Consider the following 19,303-nt stretch of genomic DNA (forward strand, 5'->3'; position numbering starts at 1 on the left):
AGGATGGAGGCAATTCCCTGCAGAGGCCATTCTGCCAAGAACAGAGGAGGACAAGCCCTACCAACTGTGCTTTTATTTTTTGAATTGACAAATGCCCAAGTCCTGGTGACCAGCTCTCTCGGGGGACGCAGAGTGGCAGGGGGGGCCTTTAAAGCCAGCAGCCGGGCGCGGGGAGGGATGATCTTTTATCCTGTCTGTTTATGCTCTCGCTGGCTCTGGGGAGCCTCTAATTACGTTTCACAGCGACTCTACAAGACGAGGCCCTCTCCACGGAGGCGCTACCCCACTGGGGGCACGACATGATCTGAGGCCTCGGGTTGTACAGCACGTCGCCGACGCACTGAAAATTCAGAGCGGCCCCTCTTGGGGACGAGCAAATGGTTCGGTCTGAGGGGAACGGCAGGAGATCCCCGTATGCACGATTAGGCAAAAGCTATAATGGGACCAAAAGAGAGATCAAACAGTCAGGTTAAAACACTGATCATCTTCTTAAAGAAACAGTACGTCCTTATTTATGTAGATATCTTCATGTTTCGTTAACTTTTCTTCAAAGTGCCCAGTTTAGGTGTAATATTTATTTCTTTGCTCCAGACGCTCACAATGTATGTGCTCTTTCTATCCTAGTCAGTTAATTGGATTTTCCCTCAGGCAAGTGGTAGGTAGGTCGCTCCATGTTGACTGGTTTCCATGTTTCCTGTCCATGCTTTCATTTAAGAAATCAGTGCATTGTGGCAGTTGTAGTTTTTTTGTGTTGGCTTCTTTTGATTGAAATGGCCTAATTAAAAAATAAACCGGGTAAGTAGCAAATCATTCTTTTTTTCCAGATTGTCGTTCTTCAAGCCATGCAGAATAGTGCTGCCAGGCTTGTTGCTGAAGAGAAAACACCAGACTAGGAATAATCCCACAGAGGGGAGTATATACCGTCATTAACGAGCACGAAACAAAATTTTACAAAGACATTCTGCCTCACATACAAACGCAGTGACTAACATACACTTAAGTACTAGCCTCGGTAGAGCAAAAAGCAGCGGACTGTAAAGATTGCACCTGACCCATGTTCCAAGAGTAAAGTTCTGCACATATATGTGCACTATGTATCACACACTGCAGGCACCTGCTGCCAAGGTACATAAACCTGATAGGTTATAAATAACAGTGTAAAATGTAGAGATGCACCACAAAAATAACCTGAAACATGAATATAATTCTTGTCTGTCTTTTCTTTTTTCTAAACGTATCACTTGTATGTAGTGAAGACAGCCAAAGCGTTTCGTCCATGACAATGGACTTTTTCAGGGCAAATATTATCTATTCCTGCCATTCCCTTTGTAGAGCGTATACTTGCTACAATGGTAAATTCCCAAGTGGAGTAATGACGACAGTGGGAGGGTAAGAAAAGGGCCGTTAAACCCTATTGAGCACTCCGATAGGTGCTGGTGCCGCCGGAGCCCGTTCGCTTCACCAAAGTAGTCTTTGAGAGTCCTATAAATAAAAACCTATCTGTGGGCTTTAGTCCAGAGTAATAACAATACACACTTAAATACCCATTGATGTTAACGTATGCTTTTCACAATCAGGTGCCAGGTCTACTGCCTTCATTTTAACTTTTCATAATAATCAGGCCTATAGCGGTTATCATGGCTTGTTACTGAAACCAAATCAAGCCTACTGTACTGAACGTAAGTTTTCTACATGGGAACCATCCAGTATACAGTCAAAATTACAAAATTACTATCTCTCCAAAGAGAGACTAAAAAGGATTGCTGTAGTGCATAACTTCTATCTCCGCAGTTTGTTCAGGTGAATCACCAACACCAAATCGTTTCCCTAGTACACTAATCTTTCAAATTCCATGTAACACAATAGCTGCCTACAGTCTTTAGTACAGTGAAATAACAACCCATCCTTAAAAGCCTGTTGTCTTTACCATATGCTTTTCACAATAAGTAGGCCGGGTCTACTGGCTCTGTTATAACCTTTCAAACTTCTTCTCAGTGCTCCTTTTTAGCTAGGAAGTCCCTATAGGTGATTCAGTCTTTGGGAGGTTCCCCTGTCCATTCATTCAACATATAATGAATAGCCTTGTGTGAGTTGGCAGGAAGTTGGAGCACTTCTGTGGCATTAACCGAATTCATGATGAAGCCATTAATAGTGGGCATGTGTACATTATGTGTAGGCGTTGTTTAATGATTATTTTTTTTTCAACTGAAAACCCTATTTCACAAAAAAGAACAAACTGTGCATACATATCTACACAGCAGTAACTTGATCTTATTATGTTGCCTCATGTTATTTATGTTATTGTATGCATGCTAGGTTATATTATATTATGTTATATTAAAAATCTTAATGTATCATTTCTATGGGTGGGCGGAGTTGGCGGAGTGCCACTTTGTTGAATTCCACGGAGTTGTCTAAAAAGTCAGTGGAATTCCGTTACGTCCGCCCCCTGCCACCTGACCCACCCCGAGCAGGCTTACTGTCACAGCGATCCTCCGCTTCTGTGTCCTGCCCCGGCTGTCCTCCTCCTCCTGGCTGTCTCCATTTCCAATTCAGGCTCGCTACCAGGCAAAACGTAACTCCTGTTCTTTGTTTTGGGAGAACGGTGCATGCGCAGTCACCCTGAGAATGGCATAGGGGTTTCGTTATGCCTGGGAGCGAGCCTTGAGAGGAGAGAAGACTGCCAGGAGGAGGAGGACAGCCAGGGCAGGGCACAGAAGCGGAGGAGCGCCATGACGGTAAGCCTGCTCTGGGTGGGTGGCATTGTGGCAGGGCAAACTCCGCTACACCACGGAGCCGGAGATTTTTGCTGAACTCCGCGCTCTGAGCGGAGTACAGAGTTGCAAAAAATGAACAAACTCCGTCGGTGTAGCGGAGTGGAACGCCCACGGTTAATTATTTCTTCTGTCATTACTTCGGTTATTGAGGTATGATAGCTTCTCGCTCTGATTTTGAGAATTCCAACGACTGGAGTCTGATTGCATTTTAAGACGCAATATTAGTTCAGATTTTGCGGTTCTTAATAGGCATGTCTTTATACTGATACACTGTTGGTTATGGAGTTTATTGCATGTGGTTTGAGGTTTTACGAAAATGTTTAGGTTGTGCCTATAATATTTGGCCTGCCTATGAATGGCACAATGTTTTATCTCCTGGCCTATCTTGGCTGTGTTGGGTCGCTGTAAGGAGTTCTGTTTACATTGTTCTGTGGTTGGTGTGTGGAGTAATGGCTAGGTATTTTGCTGTTGTGAGTTTGGCAATACCCAACTATGACCTTCATTCCTCTCAGGCTGTTGATACTGCTTTAGTTGCAAATTGAAATTTGTCTTAAAACTTTAGTAACTTTCATCATTTCACACAAATTAATTTTTTTATTTCCGGAATTGTGTAGGGCTAAACTGGGTATATAAAATACATAATGGGGTTCATATAGAAACCTATATGTTTTTAGTTTTACATTTTATTGTATAGTTTGGATTATGGTTACCATTTTAGGAGGGGGGGTTCTTGTCTGTTATAAGATTTGTAGAATAGTAAACATAGCTCAGGTACAGTTACACTGACTACAAAGCGATACTATAGAGTGAATTTACTTAGAAGTCAAGCGGCGAGGCAACCAACGTTGCCTTGTTACATGAAAGAAAGAGAGCAGGACAGGAACCATATCAACTAAGATACCGTGCAATTGCTCTTTACCAGAGAGCTGGCACCCTTGTTTCATTGAACCATGCCCACACTGTTGCACTTTAGGTGACTGCATAATGTCTAGATTTGGTTTTGTACAGGAAGAGTAGTTTAAAACCTTTCCAATTGTTTGGTGTGCTGTTCAGTACAGCACATGCAAAGTTTCTCCAAGTTTTGCCTGTCTCATGGATGCGTAGACCTTTAGCACTTAGCCCTATCTACAAATGTTAGTAGATAGGGATTTGCATGAATATCCATCAGTGGTAGCATGCACACAACCAAGTACTAACCTTGGATGCCAGTTATTATACCACAAAGCAGCAGATAGCATTATTTTGAGTTACCTTAGGGCTACTCTCAAAATATTGCTCTGAATATGAAATCCTAAAACAGCAGCAATCAAGTATTGATAAATTTTGCCCTTTGTTACCTGCTTTGGCTTGTCTAATGGCTTAGCATTAACTTTGCCTCAAAGATAATTTTGAGTACTTTTTTATATTTAGTTTTTTAATGGAAATTATCAGTTATCTTCAATACGTCAAATATTGTTCTTTACAAAGTTTTTTGTTTTTTTAATATAGCATTTAAAAAAAAATCTATCACATTATTTATGTGAACAGGAATGCTAAATTGAGAATGATTTCTTAATTTGTTCATATTTTCACACAATGTCAGTTTCTTGTATATGCAAGTAATTAATTACAACTCAAAAACGTTCCTTAAAGAAATCTGCCTGTTGTCATCATTGCACTGGAGTCAACCTGCTTGGTCCAAGGCCTACATAAAGCACACTATTCAGAATAGGAGCAGCACATTTAGACCAGGCTTTGTGACATTAGTTGCCCTGGAAGGACACTGGCAGAGAATGGTTAGGCCTGTGTGGCCGAAAGCCTTTTTCTCCCCCCACCTGATCACAGCTTTGACTCTTCAGACTCTGCTGGAGCACAAACCAAGTACCTCGTTCCTTTTGTGACGACTGCTGCAGGAACAGGGTTTATAAATCCACTTCTGGTAAACCCACATGCAACCCAGTGGGTGTGCCACTGGTGCACCAAAGGCTAGCCCACCTGCACCCATCAGCACACAGACTTTGCCATTTTACCAGTACTCCTGCTCTGCGAGGAGAGCACAACCAGGTAAGGGCCTCCAACTGCCTTCTCCTCCTTCGCAGTGTTAATCAACTTTACCCACGGCTGCTGCAAAGTCCTCCATACTTCTAGAGACAGTCCTTTCAGCTCTAGACAATGTTGCTTCTTCGGTTTAATTCCAACCCCTCCCTGGGTAAGTAGTATTCTTACACTTAATTACTCTGATATGTGTTAACATTCCTGTGATAAGAACTGAGAAACACCCTTTTCTAGCAAGAATGAACCTCACCTCAATTGCTTTTGCATTAAAGCCTTTCTATTCCCAACACAAAATTGAAGTATAAATCTACTTCCCTCTAAGTCTCCAGATCTATGCTTCATCTCTGAGACCTGGCTTAACTCAGCCTTCAGATCCTAACTTAGCCATAGTCGCCCTCCCCCTGACTATCAAGTGGTCAGACAGGACATACTTTGCAGCCTATTCCTTCAATCTAAGATTATAGGAACACCCTTGAGTCATGGTGCTCTGCTCAGTTAAAGTACTTCATCTTTGGACTTAAGACTGACCCTCACTTCACTTTATCTGATACCCCAATATACAGGCTCTAAAAATAACTTTAGCCTTAGGTGTTTGGATGGTGTTTGGATGTTATCGCTCCTTGCATATTAAATACCAAAACATTTTATTGCTAGGAGATTTTAATTTCCATCCAGAAATCGAAGTTTACAAGGCTGCTGCCATGTCATAGATAATTAATGGCACATGGTATAACAAGCAGCAGAGGTCGTAATGACAATACTCAGGTAAAGTATAACCCATTAACAGTGCAGGAGCGTATACCATGGAAACATACATCTGACACAATTGGCTGGCGAGCATAACATCGATCATAATTGAGTCTTTGGTATTGAGATATATGGCAGACAGGAAATGGCTAGGAGTGGTGGAGATTCAATCAGTCAATTCAGGTTGAAGTAGCAGAAAGGAGTGAAGTGGCTGCCAAATATTTTTTGGCCGAGAGGAGAGAGGCAGGAGCGTTGAAAAAACATCACTGGTAGTGTCACAGTACATTAGATCCCTCATCAAGACTATAGTCATGGGGATAGCAGAGCCGTTCCAGTGTACAGAGATCTGTCCCTTAGCTAATAACAAAGCAATAGCAGCAAAGCGGCGGGACCCAGCACTTAATGGTTTGGTATAGCCCAGCAATGTAAGCAATGGGGATGGGGTCAGCTCAGCCTCAATTATAAGTGCCAGATGTTGAAAGACTGCCTCCCAAAATGCTAGGACTGGGGGACAATTCCATGCTAAGTGTATAAAGTCGGCATGTTCAACTGCACACCTGGGACAGGCATGGGATTTGGCAGGGTCCATTCTGGCGAGGAGTTGTGGGGTAATGTAAGCCCTGTGCAAATATTCAAAATGAAGGAGCTTGTGCCTGTAATTGTTGGATATGTAGCGAGTCTGTTCGCAGCAGTATGCCCATGTTTTGTCCGGTAAGGGATGGCCCAGATTTCTCTGCCACGCTGCACCGGTTCCTTCCCACCACTGGCCAGAGAGTCTGTGCTGAGTGGTATAAGCGCGAAACAAGATAGGCACAGTCAGGCGATACAATGACTGTGGAGAGCGGAGGGAATTTCTTTGGCTCTGTAGTGGAGGGATGCAGGGCGGCCATTATGGAGGCCCGCTTCCTGTGTAGGAGAAATCTGTCCATCTGGTCAACATCACGGTCCACAGCAAGATTCGAGACCAGACGTAATCGGGTCTCATGGAACAGATCTCCCACAGTGTGAAGACCACAGCGATAAAGTGTTTGTCTCATCAGTGCTTCAGTTGTTAGGGACAACCATGGAGTGTTTGGCAGAGGTAAGTGTGGGTAATAGAGGCAATCAGCTTGCAGGTACCCACAGATTTTCCCAGTCCCAGCAAGTAGTATGTAGTGTTTGTATTTCGTTAGGCGACCTTGTGAGTCTATGAGGGAGAATCGAGGCGAGAGGGCGGGGTGAACCTGAGAATATTCAGGTCTCAGATATTGTAGCCACTCATCTGGGTGATACCAAAATTAACTATAATGGGTCTGTGCCACCAGATAGTATGGGTAAAAGTCTGGTACCCCAAACCTACCCTGCGTGAAGGGCATCATGAGCGTTTCGCCAACTGATGCCGGCCTGCCTGCCCACCCACACCAGCCTGATGAACAAACTGCGAAGTGTTTCAAAAATTTGGACCTGAGTGAAGTAGGTATTTAGAAAAAGATACAAAAAACGGGGCAGTACTACCATCTTGATAATGGCTATCCTGCCGGCCACTGATAATGGGAGCACTATCCTTCTGTCTATGTGCGAGGATAGATGGTCAATCGCAGGACTCATAATAGAGGCGCATGACTTTTGATGGTGTGCGATACAGTATGATACCAAGCTACCGAGGGGGATCGTCACACCATCGCAAAGGAAAGTCCAGTGTGAAGGGGAGCGTGGCATCCGTCAGGGGAAATATTTCGGATCTGACCCAGTTGATGACTAGGTCAGAGAAGACTCCAAAATGCACACCCTCCCGAAGGAGTGGAGGTAGGTTGGTCTCAGACTCAACGGACAAATAGCAGCACATCATCCGCATAGAGGGAGGCCAGAAGAGGGCCCTGATGGAACTGAAAGTACAGCTGAAGGTGCCACTTCTGGAGATGCCACACAAGTGGGTTCATAGCGATTATAAACAGCATGAGCGATAGAGGACAGCCCTGCCTAGTTCCTCTAGACAAAGGAAATTGATCTGTGAGCTCTCCATTCACTCAGAGCCGGGCCACTGGGTCAGCATAAAGAAGGCAGATAAGGCTGCAAAACACGTTGGGAAGCCCAACTTATTGAGCGCTGCATGCAGGAATGATCACTCCAGGGAATCAAACACTTTTTCAGCGGCAGTAATATTTGGGTCAATTTAATTGAGTACAGCAAATATTGCACGTAAATTAAACGATTCAGAACGAAACCGTTCTGGAGTGGAGAGATTATTTAACCAATTAAGAGAGAGATCTTACCCAAGATTTTATAGCCCTGATTAAGATGAGAGAGGGGCCTGTATGAGGCACATCTGTCAGGTGGCTTGCCAAGGTTGTGGAGCAGGGAAATGATGGCTTCTCGCATAGTGGAAGGCAGCACTCCCAATTCAAGTTCTTCTGCGTAGACCTCAAGGAGGTGTGGAATCAGCACTGTTTGTATGTCTTGTAAAATATGCCCATGAGACCATCCGTGCCAGGGGCATGGGAGCCATCAAGGTCATCGATAACCTGTGATACCTCATCCACACCAATAGGGGAGGCCAGGAATAGGTGCTGGCCATCCTCAATCCAGACCATCGCCACCTCTGCTATATACTCAGAGAGGGAAGGCGGGGCAAAAGTGGTGTATAAACAAGAATTATACAAGATGTCTGCACTCTGAGTGATGTTTGTACCATCTTCCAATTGTAACTGGGTGATATACGAGGTCTGATGTTAAGCAGAGTACGTCCTGGACAATCCCCCTTAGCATACACCCGGGCACAAGTGCATTTCCCCATTTAGGCCATCTCCTGGAACTCTGCAAGTAGCCCGCTCACGGGTGCAGAGAAGTGGGGAGGCACTCGCAAGAACACACGCATCCAAATCCCTCAGTGCCTTTTCGGCTGTGTCAAGATCGTGTTGAATGGTGCGCAAAACCCTAGCCTGTTTAGCCAGGCAGATGACTCAGATATAGACCTTAAAGGCCTCCCAGAGTATGGCGTAGCGAGGGACTGAGTCAACATTAAGTTGAAAATATTCAATAATAGGGTTAGTAATTTCCCTTTTAAAAATGGCATAGAATAGCGCGTCAGATGGGAAGCGGCAGGGTATGTATGGTCACGCTATGTTGGGAATTGTCAGTGAGAGCAGAACCGGTGAGTGGTCAGATAAAATTCAGGGCAAATAGTCCGTTGACAATGACAGTGTATGGATCTGGAGTTTTGAGGTCAGGTACTAGTGGTCTATACGAGACTACACATCATGTGGTGCTGAGTAAAAGGAGAATCCGCTATCAGTGGGATGTCGGTGACTCCAAGCGTCCGTCAATAGATGGGTTTGCAATAGGTCCCGCAGTTCTCTAGCAGAATGCGATTTAGTGAACTGTCTGGCTCCTGAACGGTCAAGCGCAGACTGCCGCTTGAGATTGAAATCCCCAGCTCAACACAATGGAATCATGGAGAAGTTGGAAAGATGTGTGGAGATGCTAGAGAAGAGACCACGCATCCACATTGGCGGCATAGATATTGGCCAATATCTGTCTTGTGCAGAAGTCACCTGCCACCACCAGATATCGTCCATTAGTGTCCCTAGTAACTGTGTGAACCTGAAACGCTATTCCTTTATGAATTAGGATACATACTCCATGTGAATAGAGAAAGAAAAATGTTCCACTATTAAAGGATATTACGTCAGCACATCTAATAAGCGGTACTAAATCCAAACCCCAGCAGGGGCAGTCCATAAAGATCCGGCCTCATTACTAGATTGAAATGCTGGAACAAACAGGAACAGTTTATTTCCCGGGGGATTAGCTGGAGTCAGGTCTGTTGCGCTTCTAAAAATCTGGGGAGTCTGTAGGCGAGTCTAAAAAGTGAGTCTTGCTATTAAGTTCGATGTGGAGACTCGCTGGGTAGAGCATAGCATTCTTGATGTTCCCACCTCTCAGGGTCCGTTTTATATCCTTTAACTTGCGCCTGGCTTCCTGAACAATGGGAGTGAAGTTAGGGAAGAAAGAGAGCGACATGCTCTGGAATTGTAGTTGTTCGCTGTCCCGGTTTAAAAAAAAAGCAGCATCCCAGTCATGGTAGTTCGGGAGCAGGGACACGATGAGCCGCATCGGGGCACCGAGGACCGATCAGGAGCGAGTGTTCAATGAGCGCTCTCTATCGAGAATGGGGAGGAGAACGTATCTCTTCCCAAGAGTTCCACCAAAAGCTGCTCCACATAAGCTTCCATGGGTCCGGTGTTAGTAGATTCTAATACCCCGGCTATCTGTATATTGTTCCACCGCAATCAGACTTCCAAATTTTTTGCCGTAGCTGCTGTGACCTTGAGAAGATGTTCTCTGCATTCTAGGTGCTTGATTACTACTGACTGTGCATCTTCCATCTCAGAAACGCGGTACTCAGCACCATCAATTCGGGCCTTATGCGGCTCAATATGGCCATGCATGCCATCCAGCTGGGACGCCAAGGTGTCAAGGTGAGCATCTATTGCCTTAATTCCGGAGGGCAGCTCTGCCATGATAGCCGCAGTGCTATCCGCTGAAGGCCAGTCAGTCTTGAGAGCTTCTATGGGCTCCAAAGTGTCACCATGCATGGGGTCCTCATTTCTCTTGCGTCTGGGGGTTCTCGCATTCTCGAAAGTAAGCTACCGCTGTTTGGGATCTCCATGACCCATATTAAAATTAGGCACCAACGCATTGGTTCCGCCACCGGTAGACAGAAAGTTCAGTGTGAGGTAATTGAGGGTGGCACTTACGTGCATCAGCAAAAAGCAGGCTGAATAAGCAGTGTCAATCGTCGCCACTTTGGGGCTGCCAGGGCGACGGGAACACAGGTATGCACCCCCAATCCCCCCCACCATCAGCACCACCTGGGATCAAAGCCGGTAAGAATGAGGGCCTCAGCAACACTCCCGCAACTCAGGGTCTCACATGGGCCTCGTGCGCCACCTCATCTAACCCCGAGGCCTAGCGTTATACCGGGGGAGGACCCTGAGCGCTAATGCATATCCCAGCCTCAGCATCCAGTCGTGGCCTTCCCTCCCAGGGCCTGAGAGCAGACATGGTGCAAGGAGACAGGCAGAAGAAGGGGGAGGGGACTCACTACTGCACACCGCTGACCTGTGTGAGTAACTTGGGGGGAGAGGGATCCAGCAGCCCAAGTCTCAGTTTTAGTGCTGCTACTGCTCGCAGTGTCTATGGCAATAGCCCCTTCCGCAGACTCACCCGCGACCCCTGTCATCGCATGGCCTCCGAGGTCCGTGTCAGGTAACGGCCGGTGAGAGGCCCCGCATAGTCGATAGAGCCTCAATCCCATGCGCCATCGGCATCAGGGTGATCCCGGAGACAGCGGACATCAACTGGAGGGCACCTCGTTGATCATAGCATCAGTGGAGCGGAGTAGAGATGGATTTGTTGCGCGGCTGCTCCAGAGCTCCTCAGTCAAGCCGCCATCTTGGCACTCAGCCAGGCCATGCCCCTGATACTATAATGTTATTTGACACCCTTAACATAGTTGGCCTCTCTCAAATGGCCACCTGCCCTGCTTACAAGCTAATCAAACACTTGACCCTATTTATACAAACACTGTGAACCTCATGACTGAAACCACCCTAAAGATTTACTTCAACTAAATTCAAACATGCTTATTTAATGCATGGTAGAATCCTGTAGGTCGCTTATTAAGTCCTAATTACCCAACAAGCAAAGTTTTTAATACCTTCCTAAAAGAACTTTTATCCTCCATCATCCTCAACTTATTGGGCAAATCGTTCCATAGTTTTGCCACAAGGAAAGAGTAGTATCTGGCTCCAGTCCTTATTTTCTGCACCCTTAGTATTTGAGCTAACTTTAGGGAGGATGACCTCAGCGATCAACTGAGCACATGAGGACGAATCATAGAAAACAGTATTTTATACTCTATGGTCAATAAATAGCGATTTGACTGGGAGTCAGTGCAGCGTGACAGAGGACTCAGATACAGATTGCTGCCTCCATATATGAAGTAGCAGCCTCGCTGCAGTGTTCTAAATTGCCTAAAGTCTTCTCAATGCATAAAGAAGACTTACAGATGAACTGTTTCTATACCATTACCACCTATGACTACTGATCCCAAGAGTAACACCTGATCCTGGAGATGGATATCCAAATAAAAATTAGATGACTCCTTACTCAATTTTCCACCAGGCTACACGACCGACATCGCTAAAGCTGTCACTAACGTTAATCATTGGAGTATCAACATTCCTAATCCATTGCCACTCCAAAAAAGCCCCCCCCCCACATCCACAGACAAAATTAATTCTGCAAAAAGGAAACTCAAGCACCACTGTAAACATATGGAAGTAGCTTGAAGATTTCTCACTTTCAAATAGATAATAACATACATAACTGCCTTTAGAAATTATCACATGCAAATTTGTTGAATCCATCAGGATTTCCTGGTCGCAGATTCTTTCTCTAACACCTTTCAAGAAACGTATGATATCATCAAGGAATTCACTAAACCGATTGCTGGTTCCCAACCGATCCCCTTCTCTCAGGCTCTTTGAAAAGTGCTCTCTGGATCTTTTAATGGTAAAAGTGGCTCCATCTACATTAATTTCACAACCCAACAGTCAATCAATGCTTTCCTTCTTTAACACCCCATGCCACTCTGAATGCCAATGCAACTGAACTCCGTTTGATAGATACATATACTGTCTGCACTACTATGTACGCCATCAAATCAGGGCATCCAGATGAACTATATCCTCACTTCACCGTCTCTTACTGCCCTGAGAACAATAGTACTGCCTTATTAACTCTCTGTATTCTTTTTCTTTGATTTAAGTCTTTCCTGATGTATCAACTCACAACTGATCCTCAGACACTCCCAAATTACAGACCAATACCCCTTCTACCTTTTTCTGCTAAATTGCTGGTCAATTTACAAGTCACTACCTACTTAGAAACCAACTACCTTCTTGACTACTCTCAATCCGGTTTCAGGGCTGCTCACACTAGTGAGATGGCTCTACTAACAGTAAAAGATGACATCTGCTGAATTATAGACAAGGTTGACTCTGTGGCCCTTATCCTGTTCGATCTCTCCATGGCATTCGGCATGGTCTGACATGCTACCCTACTTAAATGCATGCATGAACTCGGCATCTGTCTTGGCACCTCAAAGTGGTGTTAATCCTTAGTGTTTTACAAAACTCAAACTGCAATACTCCCCCTCACCAGTCAGATACATCTAGGACACCATGCAGAGTTCCTCATGGCCCCCACTTACACCAACTTTATTCAACATCTACATAAGCCCATTAGCTGCGATAAACAGGTCCTTTGACTTTGGCATAGTGTCCGATGCAGACAACAAACAGTTGGTAGTCCGCTCTCAAACTGCAAGGAACATAAACCAAACACAAATAAACCTTTGTGCTAGCCTGTCACAAGCTGTCCAATGGATGAAGGCTAATTGCCTCAAGCTTAATGGGCAATACAGAGGTAGTCCTCTTTGGGAAAACCATGGCCTATTGATCCGAGAACTGGTGACCTAAAGAGATGGGAGCTCTACGCCAACCTACAAACTCAGCTATTGATCATGGCATCATTCTGTATAAAAATCTCTCTTTGGCAGTCTCTCTATGCCGGTAGCCCGGACTTACTTATGAAGAGACTACAAATTGTTAAGAAAACGCAAGATTGATTATTTCTCAGTCTCTCAGCTCGCATGTGTGTTTGTCTTTCCATCTTCAAGCCCTCTCGTGTGTCCCCATGCACAAGTTTGCCCTCTTTAAACTTGTATATGATACCCACAAAGATCTCCATAATGTCAGACCCATGCTCAACAGAAGAGTTTCCTTCTGCAGGCCTTCAAGGATGCTCTGCCCCTGTCTACCTGTCTAGAGGAAAACTTCAGAATCATTAAAAAGAAGCTTACATTCTGGCTCTTTTAATCATTTCTGGTCCTCTTTTTTTGCTCTGCCTTCCTTCACTAATTCCGCTACGTAAATATCTTGGTGCCAGGATACCCCATTGGGATGAGTGGGAGCTCTACAAATTAAGACACCATAACAGCAACTGAACTTTGGACCTTGTGATGACAGTAATTAACTTGTTCTTTCTTCTTTTCCCACCCATTTATAGGCACATATTCGAATAGTGGTGGGAAGTTTATTGTTTGTTATTTGGTAAAGATGAACAATCTATTTTAATTAGGCATATGGTTTGTTTGTTGAATACTTTCATTGTACCCGTTTTGAAACATTGAAGGGTATATTTTCAGTTAGCAAAATTGTTGTCCTATAAATACTGCGTAAAAGATGGACTGAATGGATAATTTGCTTTCATTTTTGCAAATGGGTTGGTCAACTGGTTCTTACTTTCTAGCAGGACTGGCCAATTCCCATAATACGTTTTTGTGTTTCGCAGATTTTTTGATTCAAGTGGGGGCATGGATCTTGGTCAGGGTGCCTGTGGCTTTGTGTTGACCCTGCAGAGTTTGGGGCACTTTTACATAGGTAATTTCTTGAATTGCAAACCACAGTTATCTTCAGTTGGTAGGACAGGGTTTATTTCAAAATATTTGCAGATACCTGCAATTAAGTTATTTATGCAAACTGGATCGTTCAAATAATCGGTAATATGTGTAATATTTGTATAAGAGGGTTACTGAATGTGTGGGAAATTCACTACAGGGTAATATTTGTTCCACTAAGAAAACTGTGTGCTCTCATTATTTTCACGAGCTGCAATGGAGAGTGCTTGGTCCACGGTCTTTGAAATTGTATTCTTGTTCACGAGATTTGAATAGAAAAACAGTCAATAAAAGCAGAGACTAAACAGTCACTGTGTAAGGGTCTAGGCCCCATAACTCTTTTCCCCAAGAGAAAATTCCCCAATTCTTGGTATTCAAAATAGTGTAAACAAATGGGTCAGAGCAGAATGAGCGTTCACCTTTTCTATGTAGAATTAGGAACTTTGTCCTGCTGGTGGAATGATCAGTAGTGCAAGGCAGCTCTGCCATCCACCTGCCTGTTTTATCATTCTGTCCACATGTTGAAGTAGCTACAGACACTAGATTAGTTTTTCATGAGGCCATCACAGATGAGGTTGCTGAAACCCAAGCTTGAATAAATAAATTATTCAGCATCGGATGCAAAAGGTTCAAGCTCACAGACAAAAGTCATCTCCTTCGGAGACAAGGAATCTTTGACAACTCAGCCCTTCAGATATCTGTCTGACTCCCAAAGTCAAGCACAGCTGCTCCTCAGAAAGAAATACTAAGTGGGTGCCTGCCACACAGGTATAATGCAACATGAAAGACAGCGAGGAGAAGAGACCACTACTTAAAACAGGATTACGGATGTGGTGGCTTACGAACCCTACCTAGATATGATTTCCATCCCTTTTGACCGTACCCTGTACTTTAAGTTCAGAGTAGGGTCATTACCAGTCGGCGAATTAGTTGCCCGTTGGAAATCCCCCTACCAGTTCTCTCCCTTTTGTGCACGCTGTCCCACCCGTGTTGAGTCGGTAGCCCACATTCTTTTTGAATGTCCGGATTATTGTGCACCCAGGAGGCGATGGCTCAAACCCCTGTGTAGACTTTTAGGCACCCGTCAACATAAAGTGGCGTTACGTATTTTAATGTCTGACACATCAACTTTGATCGTTTGTACTGTGTAAAATTTTTTAAAGTGGTGCTGGTTGATTCGTGCAAGAAGGCTTTCATTATCAATTTAATTCTGTTTTAACTGTTTTTAACACCTTTTTCTTCCTGTTCCCTCCTTTTGTGTAATTGAAAATTGACGTTTTTAATACTGTGCCTTATATTTATTGTACATGCTTTTATGATATTTTTATATCGAAATAAAGCCTATCAATACAATACAACAGAGAAAGCACTCACTATCAACCTCTTTCAGTAAAGTGCCTCTTGCCAGTGAGGGTTTAAATCCTTGTCCTTCCCAGACAGAAAATGGGAAGATGCTCAATTTCAGTGCTTTATTAGTAAAATAATAATTGCAGGGGCCCAAAGCTTTGCTCAGAGCCCTTCACCTGGCATACATGAATGTGGACTCTACCGATTACCACCAGTGCATAATCTTGGTTTCACCTCAAGACCATTTAATCCTCCACCAGGCACTCCCTGCCATTTATCTCAACCCTGCAGACTCCTGCTTTCTCCCTGTGTCACATTTTTTCTGTCGTTATCTTCCTCATTCTTTCTCCGAGTTTTGTTCACTTTTGTTCTCGGTCAAAGCGTGCAGAGGAAAATTAAGTGCCCGTCCCCAAAATGGAGTGTCTGTGGGGCACACAAGGTCAATTTGAGCACTGGCTTTCTTACTGATCCTATTTCGAGGTAGCAAATGCGATGGAGAACACATAAAAATGGACCCATGACCAATATGTGAGTAGCCCTAGCAACCTCTCAGGAGCATAATCATACGGACTGCTTGGTCTGCTCCAAAGTCTTCATGAGAATGTGGATTATAAATTAGGGATGTAAGTCCTCACCAAGTAATAATGTCACAAATTCATACCAGGTCCAGTTAGATATCAATATTTAATCCTGTGCTCAACCATTGGTAGCTGTAGCACAGAGCAGGCAGGCTTAATGTAGGAGGAAAATGTAAAGCATTTATCAGTACCAAAAGAGTCAAAAAGTAGAAACTACAACATAATAAACTTGCAGGTTACACATCAATCTCCCTTTGCGCAATTTTCACATTTGGGAATTCCGAGGTGGGGCCCAGACACACAGGAAGTGCTGTCCAATCTAAGATCTGGGGATTGTTTTCTTTGATCCAGGCACATATCTTTGCTTCTGATTATTGTTCATCTGCTTTTGATCCATTGCTGAGTTGTAAACCAGGTAGAATGTTGCATAATTACTGTTAAGGTCATATATTTTACAAGAAGCAGCATCATGTGTGGGCGATGATAACAAATACCTCTGGTGGGCACCCCATGTCTGTCCCGGCCACACCATACCCTTGTGTGTTGGCACTCCCTCTCCAGCTAACCTGGCAGTGCTTCGGTGCCATAAATTAACAGGTAAGGCTCTCTCACCGATTTACACGTGTGCCTTTTTTCTTTGCGAGTCTGTTGACTTGGGTATGTCTCACATCAGCTGTGCATTGTTGCACCTCTGTTATTTCTACTGTTCTGTTTCTGACATGTCTGATCTGTGTTTGTCATGTCTGCAGAGTCCCACCTTTGATCGTTATCTTGCATGTCTCTATCTGTTTCTGATTTTTATGTATCTATTATACCTGCTGTCTCTTGCCTCATATCTGTGTCTGTACATGATGTGCCTTCTCTGATCCAGGTCCAAGCTGTCATATCTCTTTGTCTGTACTGTCTTTTCTCTTTCTGATAATTGTGCCTGTAGTGTCCTGTCTCTTTCTTGGTCTCCAGTCTTCCACCTCTGGTTTTTGTGCTTATAGTCACCTAGCTTTGATATTAATCTTAATCTCTGCTCTCATAAGTCTCTGCCATTATAGTATGTCTCTGATCTTTGTCGCTATTTCCTGTATTTACAGCCCATATCCTTGCCTTTATCTCTGCTTTTACATATCACGTTTTGCCTCTGCAGTCTCTGATCCTTAGCACTGAAGTTTACCCCACTCTGATTTGTCGCTGCAGTCTCTGATCTTTGCCTCTTCAGTCATCTGTCTCTGATCTGTGTCCTGGCAGTTATAGTAGTTTCTCCCCTAACTTTTAGTCTTGGTACACAGAAGTTGTGTTACTATAAAAAATAGCTAAAAGACATTGACAAAGCCAATAGCTCTCACATAAGTGAGACCTATTGACTTTGCCAATGCTTGTTTTATATCTAATGCCTCCTTTGATGTAAGAGAAGTCTCTAGAGAATTCCCTTTGTAGTTCTTGAAGTTTTATGCTTCTGCCTTAGCTCCAAGCTGGTTGCATGAACAATGCAGGGGTGACAAGCCCTTTGTGTGAAGGCACAGCTATTCTGTTTGAAGTGGGGCTGTGTCCAGTTCTACACCCATCCTGCTAGTGATGGCCCATCTGGATACACCTAATCCCTCTTTTGTGTAGCTGTCTGGGAGGCACAAACAAGGTCCAACTGCCAGTTACACCCAGTCATGTGACCCAGTAACTGGCTGCAAGCACCAAATAGCTAGGGCAGGACAATGCCAACCTTATTAAATGGTATTTTCAAAATTGTACCTTAAAATCCGATTTTACCATGAACAAGGATTTGAAATTACAATTTCTCAGATGCCAAACATGAAATGTTTACCTGTTCTACATCAAACGAGACCACATATTAAGTGTTATAAGCAACCCAATGTTATCCTATAGGAGAGGTAGGTCTCGCAGTAGAAAAAAACACATTTAGGAGCTTTTCACTACCAGGACATGTAAAACTTAAATGTACACGTACAACTTTTTAATTACAACACACCCTGCCCTAGGGGCTACATAGGGCCTACCTTGGAGTTGACATGCAATAAAAAGGGAGTTCAAGGTTTTGCAAAGGGGTTATATTGTCAAGTCGAATTGGCAGTTTAAAACTGCATTAATGCTGCAATTGCAGGGCTGGGACATGTTTTAAGGGGCTACTGAAGTGGGTGGCACAATCAGTACTGAAGGTCCATTAGTTGCATTCAATGTACTGTCCCTTGGTATATGGTATACTCCTTTACTAAGGACTTACAAGTAAATTAAATATGTTGATCATGTGTAAGCCAATGTTACCATGTTTGTGGGAGTGGCCACAAGCAATTTAGCACTGATTAGCAGTGGTAAACTGCACAGAGTCCAAAAGCAAACAAAAAAATTCAGCTAAATAAGAGGTTGAAGGCAAAACGTTTAGGGGAAACCCACCCTAAGGCTGATACACCATCCCTCAGGGATTTTTACTAGCTCCAGATACACATATGGGCTCATTTTAAACTTCTCCAACGCACATTTAAGACACTGCACAACGTAGGCCCCACCTACTTGAACAGTTGAATCTCCTTCCACCAACCACCCAGACACCTCCTCTCCACAGGACTCCTACTCGCACAAGTCCCATGCATATATTGAACCGAGTTAGGAGGATGGACATTCATTTCCATCACTCTGAAAGCATGGACCCACCTCCCATTCCACATCACAGCCTCCCACTCCTTTCTTAAATAATGCAAGAAGTTGAATACCTGGCTTTTCAGTTAACCAACCTACCATAGACAGGACTAGGAACACACACCTGCTCAGTGCCAGATTACCCTTGGGTTTTACAAATACACATAAAATAATATAATATTTCCCAGAAGGAAAGAGGCAAAACTAAAGTTTCTGAAAAAGTATATGTTCATGGGCATTCAGAAACCTCCAAGGAAACCATGCCTTGCAACATTGATTTCCAGCCTGAGTGGGATTTACTTGTGAAGATGTCTCAGGTTGGAAAAACCCATAGTAGGAAATATATTTACATCTGCCAGTAATCTATTTGTGAATTCCTGGCAAGCATAAAAATATACATTTGGTCATACACCTACATTTAAGACCAAATTTACCTTTGAGAATACAGTCTTATGTCTTCAACCATCCAATATTGAAGGACTGTTTAAAGTTAGTGCACACAACATGTATATCAAAATCATCTATTTTTAAGTTCTGAATTATTTTCTATAGGAGATTGTTGCAGTTCTTGTGAGTGGCTGTGTGTAGGGCTGGATTCTAGGGTTGAGCGGGAGGCCATTTATTTCTGTTTTTGGGTCGTTTTTGGCTATAGTAACTTTAGAAGAGTGGTTTGGGTG

Source organism: Lissotriton vulgaris, chromosome 2_1 (genome assembly GCF_964263255.1).
Source record: "Lissotriton vulgaris chromosome 2_1, aLisVul1.2, whole genome shotgun sequence".
NCBI classification, from domain to species: Eukaryota; Metazoa; Chordata; class Amphibia; order Caudata; family Salamandridae; genus Lissotriton; species Lissotriton vulgaris.